The 12070-nt window shown below is 38.1% G+C and overlaps 1 protein-coding gene across 1 annotated transcript in view; it reads right to left on the bottom strand.

The window, feature by feature from the left end:
- PARVA (parvin alpha) overlaps window positions 1-12070 on the bottom strand; it is a 171207-nt gene that overhangs the window by 46094 nt on the left and 113043 nt on the right. The gene's annotated exons all lie outside the window — the stretch shown is intronic.

Raw genomic sequence — 12070 nt, 5'->3', positions numbered from 1 at the left:
CTGGAATTTATTGAGTGTGTTTGTGTGGGGGGAGTGGGCTGAGGGTGGGGATGACATAGTCAGACTGGTGCTTTTGGAAATCACTTTGGCAGCTGTGTGGGAGATGGAATGAAGCTGGGAGAGTCTTGAGGTACAGAGGCTCATTTGGAGACTATAGCAATAGTCCAGGTGAGAGGTGATAAGGGCTGAAGAGGGATGGTGACTATGTGAGTGGAGAAAAGGGGACATACGTGAGAGATGTTACAAAATTTGGCAACTGATTGGATGGACGAGGTGAACAAAAATAAAAAAGCCAAGGATGATGTCAATGTTGCTTGAACTAGGAGACCAGAAGGATGATAATGCCTTCAACAGAAATATGGAAATTCTGGTGGGGGGGCGGGGAGGGGAATGTCACAGAGAGTACGAGTCTTGTTTTGGATATGTTATTAGTGAAGCCTACAGAACATCCAAGTTGAAAAGTCCAACACACAAGGATGAAGACCTAAAACTTAGGAGTCATGTCTATAGAGAGGGTAATTAAGCCTACGGTACCGATGAGGTCACAAAGAGAGTAGAGAGATAGCAAAGAAGTTCTGGGATAGACCTCTGACTGCATCACAGGGTGTGCACCCATCTAGCAAAGGAGCTGAGAAGGAGTAGTCATGGAAGAAGGAGAACCAAGAGAAAAGAATGTCATGAAAACCCAGAGAGAAGAGTGTATCCAGGAGGCAACAGCGGTCAACAGTGTCAAATGCTTCAGAGAAATCAAGAAGGGTCAAGACTGGGAAAAGGCCGTTCGATTTGGCTACTGAGAGATCACTGGTAACTAATAATAGTGACAGTGAAATTTATTAGCAATTTACAGTTCAGAAAGTGCCCTAGTCATTTTAATTCAGCTGGCTTTTCACAGTGACCTCGTGAAATATCATTATTCCCATTTCACAGACAAGGAAATGGTTGGTTGGTTGTTGTCCTTCCTTGTCAAAGAGGACCAAAATGACATCGCTATGTTGGAGCCAAGCTACAGTGTGCCCGACTGTGTCTGATCAGACCAACATGAGCTTGGAAGACTCTACCACAAGCTGGTCACAAATAATCTACATGAACATTTAGAGTGGAGATATCTCTAAAAGAAAAGGAAATAGGTTGAAAGTGAAACACTTTGCCCGGAGTCATACAGCTATGAAGTATATGTGGTAGGATTTAAACTCAAGGTCTTCCTGACTTCAATTCCAGTGCTGTATCTACTGTACCATTTAGCCACTTACGTAACAACCACGAAATAATGGAATTTCTATCATTTTGAAAATGCTTAGGTATTTCATTAATGTTTATTAAATGAAGATAGCTATCGGATTGAAGCAAGACCCATTTCTGCCAGGGGTGTTTTCATTCTCAGATGGAGACGGTAGGGCAGACCACATTATTACTTTCAAACCAAAGGTGGCCCAGTGGATAGAGCACTGGCCCTGGAGACAAGAGAACCTGAGTTCAAATTCTGCTGCAGACACTAGCTGTGTGACACTGGGCAAGTCACTTAACCCCAATTGCCTCAAAAAAAAAAGAAAAAGAATCCAAACTCAAGGAGAAGATCCTCTACATTTGCTGACTCCCAACCTCCTACCTTGTTGTTTCAAGCAGTACCTTTCCATAACCAAGCAGGCCCTGAACCCTTCCTTGTCTTGATTCCTTGCTAATTTATGGAGATATCAAAACAACTTTTTTTTTTGTATTCTTACCATGAACTTTATCCATTTTTCAGTGTCACTCTGTCTGCTGTGTGATAAATGAGTCTCCTTTGGCTGAAGCTTTGAGTAATAGCTAACAAAAGAGAATGACTCAAACATTCCTCAGGAGCATATTCGAGTTTGGTATTATCTCAGCTTTTCAAAGAAGGTTTTGTACTGGCTCTGATCACTTACTTAACACGACCTAAAATATATCAAACGAACTGCAACTGAAAGTCTTAAAATGAAGGATAAATCACTGACCCTCCTGAGTATCTCGTACGCCAGCTCTGGCTTCTCCTTTTCAAAGAGGAATACCGTCAGGCGGGCCTTGAGTCTCACTAACATTCACCAGTTCAAATGCCAGCCTTATTTCTTCCTTAATAGGAAGCTTAATAACTTTTCCCCAAATAAGCAGGTCCATCACTGGAGTGGGATGCTAGCAAAAGGTGCTTAGGAGGTTTGCACAGCAAATGCCTTCACCAACATTATCTCTGGGGTCAGCATCTTCAGGCCTCTGTAACCGACAGCCACTTATGAGACTCAGAGGTACAAGTATCCAGACCGCCAAATAGGCTATACCTAACCTTACTGCTGTCCTACGATTTGATTCAATTCAGCAAGTGTTTATTAAACTCCTACTCTGTGAACCAGAGTTCAGCTTATGCCTCAAACAGCTACTAGCTATTCAACTCTGAGCAAGTCACTTCACCTCTACTTGCCTCAGTTTTTTTAACTACAAAATGAGGATAATAGCACCTACTTCACAGGGTTGTTGTGACGATCAACTGAGACAGAATATTTAAAGTGCTTTGTAAATCATGAAGCGCTACGTATAAATGCCAGCTATTTTAAACTACAGGACAGCTAGGTGGTGCAGTGGACAGAACACTGGACCTGGAGTCAGGAAGAATCATCTTCCCGAGTTCAAATCCAGCCTCAGACACTTACTAGCTGTGTGACCCTGGACAAGTCACTTTACCTAGTTTGCCTCGGTTTCCTCACCTGTAAAATGAGCCAGAGAAGGAAATGGCAAACCACCCTAGTATCTCTGTCAAGAAACCCCCAAATGGGGTCACAAAGAGTCAGAGATGACTGGAACGACTCAACAACAATTATGGAATATTATTATGTACCAAGCTAAATCATCATTGAGATCTCTTGGCACTGGTGATCTGAGTGGCCATGTTCTAACCCTTGCTGATAGATTACTGCAGAGCAAGGACTCTACGTGTGCACAGAAAGAGGAAACTCTTGTTGGACTTGATACTTGTAGTATTTTCCAGGCAGCTAACACTTTCCTTTGTGTGAAAATCTCTCCCTTGTTAGTGACTCAGCTTATGTCCCCACGAAAGCAGATCCCACGAATGGGGTCCTTACTGATCTATGTATGAGTGATAGAAGGGAATAAGGGCCTTTTCTGAATTAGTCATGGATGTAATTAATAATAATTTAATAATATAAAATATATAATTATAATAATTTAATAATAACAATCATTATTATAATGATTATAATAGCTAGCATTTATATAGCGCTTTAAGGTTTGCAAAGCACGTGATACGATAATCCCTGGGAGGAAGGTAGTATACATAAGGAAACTGAGGTAGACAAGGATTGAGTGACTTGCCCAGGGTCATACAGCTAGTAAGGATTTGAGGCTGGATTTGAATCTAGATCTTCCTGACTCCACATCTTGCACTTTGTCCATCATGTTCTAGATGCCTATAAATAATTTGTGCAGAGAAATAGACACTGATGAGAATTGGCTCTAGATATTTCATGTTAGACTCCTGACTCATTTAGGACACTGAGACATGCTCTTGTTTCCTGCTGTATCTACTAGCAAATGAGGATTTCTGGCACCCTTTCATGTTCCAGAGTGGGAAGACCACTGATATAGTCAAACCTCCATAGACAGTTCCTTCTGTCTGCTGCTGTCTCCAATTTAACCTGTCTATATCTTGTTTTCACATAGTAGTTTACATGTTCTCTCCCGTTAGATTAAGAACCCTTTGAAAACAGGGACTTTGTATTGAAAGAAAGCAGGCCTTTCTTTGTATTCCACGAGTTAAACACAGGGTCTGACATGAGGTAGGAACTTAAAAAATGCTAATTGACTGACAATTATAGAAAACTAACTAAACAGTCAAAAAAAAAAAAAACCATAAATGGACAGTGAGACTCAGATGAGAAAAGAGTGTTTTTTTTTCCCAAATAGGAATCTTGTCATTTCTGAGTTAATCAGCAATCAATGTCAGTAAAGAGAATACTCCCAATTTGCCTTTTTTTCATCTCATTCCTCTATAAGGCAGAAGCAATTTTACTTCTAAAACTGCCTTCACCATTTCATTCCCCTATTCCACATACTTAAATGGCTCCCAGCTGTCTGGGAAATGCTAGTTGAAGAAAAACCCTGGGAAGACTCACATGAACTGATGCTGAGGGAAGTAAGCAGAAACAAGAGAACATTGTACACAGTAACAGCAACATTGTGTGATGATCAACCGTGACTGACTTAGCTATTCTCAGTAATACAATGATCTAAGACAATTCCAAATGACTCATGATGGAACATGCTATCCATATCCAGAGAAAGAACTGATGGGGTCTGAATATAGGTCAAGTCACATTATTTTTATTTTTTTTCATGGTTTTTTTCTTTTTGTGCTGTTTCTTTTTTCACAACTTGACTAATGTGGAAATGTTTTACATTATTGCACATGTATAACTTACATCAGATTGCTTGCTCTCTTGGGGAGTGGGGAGGGAGGGAGAAAAATTTGGAACTGAAAATCTTTCAAAAAATGAATGTTGTTGAAAATTGTCTCTACAAGTAATTGGAAAAAATAAAATATTATTTTAAAATGCTAGTTGACTAACTGACAGTTATAGCAAACTCACCAAGGCAGTTTAAAAAAAATAAGCCATAACTAGACAGTGAGACTCTCATGAGAAAATATAATTTATTTCTTGAACCCAGAGTATGACTTTGCATTTATCCCTATTACACTTCCTCTCGGATTGAATTCAATGTTCTATACTGATTCTGACATTCAATATGTTACTGAATCCTTCTGGCTTTGGGCAATTTGCAAATCTGATAAGCATCTCTTAATCCCTATCTCTTAATCCAAAATGCTGATTAAAAATGTTAAATACCACAGAGCCAAGTACAGAGAGCCCTGGGGCACTCCACTGGAACCTTCCTTCCAAAATTATATGGAGTCCAACCATTCAACCACTTCTGAACAATATTCATTGTCTAGTGTATGTTACGACATCTTTTTCACAATAGCATAAAAGACAGTCCAATGTCTCTGTGGAATGCAGTTATACTATGAAAACAGCTAATGTGCGTATATCACTTTCAGGTTTTTAAAGCATTTTATATAGACTATATCTTTTGGGCCTCATAACAACCTTATAGGTTTTGCTTATCCAATGGATCTCATTGATTCTGATACTCCCTCAGAATGTGCAGATCACAACTCATCCTGTGCTACTCTTTTCCATATCTTTGATATTCTCCACAAAGCTCCCTGTCCTCCTTCCTCCCCACCCTCACTTATACCTGTATTTGTCAGGGATCTTTTTTCTAGTCATTTCAAGGATACCAATGGAATATATGGCCTATCCGATGGTTATCCTCACTCTCACTATATGACTGGCCCACCTTCATTCCTGGTTGCATAGCCCCTGGTGATGTCTATATGCTACCTTTTCTATGCAATTCTTTGTTGGTTATGTGCTGCAGTCAGCTCATGTCCAACATGTGCCTCTCCATTGCCTTGTGGGTAACCTGGCATCTTAATTCTTTGGAGCCTGTAGTAATCTATGATTTGGCATCATGTCACTGGAAGAATCATGATGCAAAAAACATGGGCTTTTGCTTCAAAGAGAAAGGTGGGGTCACTACAAGCACTGCACACTTTTCTAAAAGCAATTTAGATGACTGTTCTACTCTTCTTGCTCAATTCTGCACACACAACTCCTTCTCCATATGCAATATCAGTCCATTTTCTGATGGTCCACAGGTTTTCTATCTAACAGTTCAACATTTGGACAATAGGCTTTCTTTATTCATTTGGTTTTTCCTCTGTGGATAATTTAGCTCAACTCTTTAGATGGGTTATAGATGTCAACCAAGAGGTTCTGCAGTGATTCAGATCTCAACGCAATCAGCACAATGCCCCTTGCAAATACGAACATCAGGAGGACCTCACCATCTATATGGAATCTTTCTTTGATTTGGATTCTACACTGGACATCTCGTGATGGTGGTGAGCAGAAATCACTGTGTTTTATGTCTTCCCTTGCTATTAATCAGCAGCTCTCTGAAGAAAATTATCTCTATTGTTACATGTTCTGTGGAATTTTTGATGATTTTGCAAATACATGTCAAATGCCTTTCAGGTGGTGGTTTGCTCTACCAAAACAAATGCTTTTTTATTATTAAAAAAATAAGTACAGTAAGATCTTATACTTTCTATCTCTTTCATACAGTTCCATGGTTTTTTAAAAGTATGGTCTGCTTTAGAATACTACTTGTAAACATCTGCTTGTTCCGTTCTCCAATATTCATCAGTGATACTTTGAGTAAACACATAGGTTAGCGGTCTTTGATATTTTCTTGATCACCCTTGTTTGTTTTTTAAATAGTAAGGGCTGTGATTTTTTTTTCTTCAAGCATCTGAAATCTTCTTTTTTGGATATTTTGAGAATCGATCTGTCAGCACCCTCAAAATTGAATCATCTCCAATATGGACCTCCTCTGTGTATACTTGGTTCAGTCCAGCTGCCTTTCTCATGTTTGCTTACTTTAGTGCCATTTTTACTTCCTCGTGTAGTGTACTGATTGGGTGGAGTCCAAAGGTGGTGGCTCCTCTGTTGTTGATGGAGAAATGCGTTTGTTAGAAAAATCCTTTAAAATATTTTCAATTTTTCATCTTTCACTCTCCTTGATTCAATTAAAAAGGGAATTATTGAGCATCTACTATGTGCTGGGGATACAAAGAAGAAGAAAAGACAAAGAAACTGTTTTCAGGAAGCTTACACTGCCCTCGGGATGATTTGGCTTACTTGGGTCCCTCTTGCCTAGCTTTTGGCAAACTTGTTTTTCTTGGTTTTTGAGGCAATACTGCTCATAATCTTCTACTATCCTCCTCTAGAAGGTTTTGAACACCAGTTTGTGTTCCAAACTCATGTTGTTCTTGATTTATCTGTCTTTCTTTCCACTTGGCAAGGGTCATAGCATCACAGACTTAGAACATGAAAGGACTTTGAAAATCATCTGCTCTAATCCCCTAATTTTGCCGATCAGGAAAAGGGGGGAGGCAAAGGAAGAAGGAAGGAAGGGAATAAAGAAATAAAGGAATGGGTTTTGAATTTTGATGCCAATCTAGTAATCTAGTCACTGCAACATACTTGATCCAGTGTTTCCTGGCTTAGGAGGTTTCTAGAGTCTGTTGGTCTCCTTATTGTAGCAATTGATTTACTTCACTTAAATTTGCTTAGGAAAGGGTGCTTGTGTCAATGTCTGTTCTTTTATCCATTTCTCGTTTTACAATGTCAACAGCTTGTTAAATGGACCTGGTTGATGTTCTATCAATTGCAAGCTACATTTCATTTTTATTTATTTCTTCTAAATTGATATTGATCTTTGCTTTAGCAAGTACATACATGCACTGATTCAGAAACAACTCCCAAATCAGCAATCAGTCCATTTCCTGAGTGTTAAAATGTAATCAATTTCATGGTTTTTTGTGATTTATTTGATGCTTACCACCAAAGAGAGCTTTATTACTCTCTTCTCAAGGAAAGTATTCATGACATTGCTTATTATAGGGGTAGAGCTTCTGAATAGTCTATAAGCATTTGGCCACACTTATTTCTTACTTCTAAACTTTGTTTTATAATTTTTAAAAAATCCCATCACATCTTCTATGTTCATCTTTGAATTTGTCACCAAGTATTAGAGGATACATTGATTTCATATGGATTATTTTATCAAATTCTTCATAGAATTTTCTCTGTTTCTCAAGATACTGGTACATAAACTACAATTATTTTCCTGGTGGTCTTTATAAAAAAAATTTTATGGTTGCCTTCACATCACATTCATTTCCAAATATGTGCTCTCCTCCCTACCTCCATGAAGTGAAACTTCCTTGGTAACAAAGATTAAAAAAAAACATCTCAGCAAAACCAATCGAAACTTCATGTCTAACAGCAAAAGCAACATTCTATATCTATATCTATATCTATATCTATATCCATATCTGTATATAAGTTCTCTACCCCCTCAACAAAGGGAGGGAGGTATTTTTTTTCTAAACTCTTCTCTAGGGCCAAATCTGGTCATTATAAGCCTTGGTTCTGCTTACTTCATTTTATATCAGTTTATATAAATCTTCCCACACTACTTTGAATTCTCTATAGTTATTTTTCTTGGAGTGCAGCAATTTTTCATTCTGTTCATTTATGATTTGTTTAGCTTTTCTCCAGTCAGTGAGCAAGTAGCTATTTTGTTTCTAGTTCTTCATTATCACAAAAATGCTGCAATTAATATTTTGGTATATTTTGGACTCTATTTCTGTGTTTGGCATCCCTGGAGCATATACGTCTAGCAGTGGGATCTCTGGGTCAAAGGGTATGGATATTTTACTTTTAGAAGTATCACTCTAAATCGCTTTCCTTATGTTTTGACCAATTCATAGCTTCACCTGCAGCCCCTCCAATATTTTCTATTTCTACCTTTTATTTCCTTTGTCAATTTGTCAAGTGGGAGGTGAAAATTTAGTGTTGTCTTGATTTGAATTTCTCTTATTATTTGTGTTTTCGCACAATCTTTCATATGGTTGTTGAGATTGTTAATAGTTTGTATTTCTTCTTTTGAGAATTATTTATTTGTGTCCTTTGACTCATGGTAGTCTTTTTTTTTTTTTACCAATTCTAATTGTGAGCCTTGTAATATGATTTTATCCCATGAAATGATGTTGTATATTGCCTTTGCTTATGATAATACCAACTCCTTTGTTTGACTCTCTAAGGAGAACCTATATGCCATTCTTCCGTTTACCTGCAACTTCATTTTGTCTTCTGGTTTCATTTTTTGGAAGAGATTGATACATCCCAAAGGTGTTATATCTCAGCCTCACCAGTGCCAGTCTAACACCATGTACCCCATGTAATGGTCCCAGAGTTCTAAGAGCCTCCTCTTTCCCTGCCAATATAGCTATGAGAAACTCTTTGAAAAAATTAGCCTTAGCTTTCCTACGTGACTTAGCTTGTCTCAAGTGTTAGCCTTCCTGACACTACTCTTTTTTTGTTTTTTTTAGGGGGCAGGGCAATTGGGGTTAAGTGACTTGCCCAAGGTCACACAGCTAGTACATGTGTCAAGTGTCTGAGGCCACATTTGAACTCAGGTCTTCCTGACTCCAGGGCTGGTACTGTACTCACTGAGCCACCTAGCTGTACCCCTGACACTATTCTAAACTAGACTGTACCATAGTTTTGTATTCATCCTCTGTTACCTATATTATATTACCAAATTATTATATTCATCTTCTTACCTCTATTATATTATCAAATTAACATCATCTGTTACCCTTTCTTCCTTCCTTAATTCTTCTTTTCCCTCTTCTTTTCTTTGTCTTTCTTAAGTTTCTTTTTTATTCTGAACTTAACAAGCACCAAATAAAATGAACATTTCCACATATGAAGTAGAACAGAAAAAGAAGATTATGCACGAAACCGTGGCTCTCTTTATGTAAGCTTGTTTTTCCTTTTAAGTGTATCATAAACTCCATATATCACTTGTTTAGATCTCATCTCCCTCAGTAGACATGAAAACTCTCTAAGGACAGGGACTGTGTCATTGTTTCATCTCTGTATTATCGCTTCCATCTCCTGTGCATTTTTTTACTTGTATATTTTATTTCTTTAGAAAACTTTTGTTATAAACTTAAACCATAAACAAAAACAAATATCTAAATAACTATAAAAATAAGGAGCAAAATTTCACACAAATCCTTTAACTGAACAAATCTAACAAACATCAAACTAAAAAGAAATGCATTTTGTTCGATGTCCCTTTCCAAGTTAATCTGAGGTTGTGCTACTTTTATCTTTTACTCTTGGAAGAAAAAAATTACAGACTTTTTCAAAGAGATAATTGTGCATGTCTTTTAAAAATCTTTCACATTTTTCAAGGGAAAATTTCCAATGCTCTCTCCTCCAGAAAGTTTCCTTGGTCCAGCTCAGGCAGAAAATGTTATTTTCCTTCTTTGACTTCTAATATACTTCTTAACCTCGCCTTTGCACTCCTTCAATTTGACAAACATCATGTCTATTTCTTGCTAGGCATAGATGAAATGAAACAGTCTCTGCTCTAAGGAGCATATTGCTTACTAGTGGGATGTAACATGTACACAGAGAAGTAGGCATAAGGTAAGAACAAAAGTAATCTCAAGATGGAGAGAACACTATGTACCAGGAAAGGGAAGGTTCAGGAAAAGGCTTGGAGTGAGAGATGGTACCTGAGCTGAGCCCTGAAGGAAGCTAAGGACTCCAAGAGAGAGAGGTAAGGAAGGAGAACATTCTAATCCAGACACTGAGGCCAAAGGCACAGAGTTGGAGATGGAATGCCATGTCCTGGCATTCCTGGTGGGTCAGTTTTTCTGGAAGGAGGGTGATACAAAAATAAGAAAGGAAAAGGAAAGTGGGAACTAGACTATGGAATGCTTTAAATGGTAGTCTGAGGACTTTGTATTTTATCTAAGTTTATCCTTTTCTATTTTGTATGCTACTTACTTGTCTCCCTATTCTTAGGATTTGACTTTGCTTTCCTCCCTCCTCCTTATCTTTCTTTCATTCCTTCATTCCTTCACTTCTTTCTTTCTTTCCTTCTTTCTTCCTTCCTTCCTTCCTTTCTTCATTCCTTCATCTTTCTTCCTTCCTTCCTTTCCTCCTTCCTTCCCTTCTTCCCTCCCTTCCTTCCTTAATTCTTTTTTTCTCTCTTTCTTCTTTTCTTTCTTTGTATTTCTTAAGTTTCTTTTTTTTATTCTGGACTTAATAAGCATCAAATAGAATGAGCATTTCCACGTACAAAGTAGAACAGAAAAAGAAGATTATGCATGAAACCGTGGATCTCTTTACATAAGCTCATTTTTCCTTTTAAGTATATCATAAACTCCATATATCACTTACTTTATGTCTGGATCTCATCTCCCTCAGTAGACGTCAAAGCTCCCTGAGGACAGGGACTGTGTCACTGTTTCATCTCTGTATCCCTAGATCCAAGCTCAGTGCCTTGCACATGTGTAATAGATTTAGATACTTAATAAATTCTTGTCAAATTTAATCATGTTATTTATCTCTGTATCCTCTTCGCCAAACACCAGTTCTTTTATGTAGGAAACACTTAATATAAATTGTTGAATCAAATTACCGTCAGCCCATCTCCTGTTTTCAGAAAAGACCCTTTTCAGCCGAGAGCTGCAGCTACCTGGCACCATGCCTCGGTTACCGTGGTTTCTAAGCCAAGGTAGCATGAGGGCTGGGTGGGGAGATGGGAGGTGGGCCTTTTCATCCCAAGTGTCTGTTTTCAGATGTTAACTTTCACAGGACAGTATACCTGAATGCTATAATATAAGCATCTCCTTAGCTTGGAGGTAATTTCTTTCTTTTCCAACTCAAACTAGGTCCTTTTTTTAGCCCCTTGCAGAGGTCTGATAGTGGTGGAAATGGCTGGACTCCACTGGGTCCACTAAGTACATGTAGTATTGTATATCCCTGGGGACCATGAAAGGCTTAATGCTTCACATTTTAGGAAACGCTTGAGTTGCAGTTGCTATGAAAACCAGAACTGTGAAATCCCAACCAACAGTTATTAAAAGCTCAGCTACAACTTTGCTCTCCCTCTTTCCTCCTTTCTTTCCTCTCTTTTTCTTTTGTTCCTCCTGCTGCTTGCCTCTCATTCTTAGAATCACAGGATTTTTAGCTGGAAGAGACCTTAGAAGGCAACTAGAGGAACTTTCTCACTTTATAGAATGGGAAATGGAGACCCAGAAAAGTGGAGTGACTTGCCCCAACACACACAGGCTTAAGTAAGCACCAAAATTAAGATTTTAACTTATGTCTTGTGTGTTTTCAAATTCAGCGCATTTTTGTGCAACCGTTCTCTGTCATATTTTTCTTCTTTTAAAATAGACTATTATTGATGTCTTTGGTTTTTACATCACCCATATTTCTTTCCTGTATCCTTCTCCTCTCCCTGACAGAGAGCCATCTCTTATAACAATGAATTTTTTAAAAGTAAAATAAGGGGGAAAATGAATCAAATCTGATCATAATGTCCA

The sequence above is a fragment of the Trichosurus vulpecula genome, chromosome 6 (assembly GCF_011100635.1).
Source record: "Trichosurus vulpecula isolate mTriVul1 chromosome 6, mTriVul1.pri, whole genome shotgun sequence".
In the NCBI taxonomy this organism is placed as follows: Eukaryota; Metazoa; Chordata; class Mammalia; order Diprotodontia; family Phalangeridae; genus Trichosurus; species Trichosurus vulpecula.
This window is presented reverse-complemented; position numbering and strand designations above follow the sequence as displayed.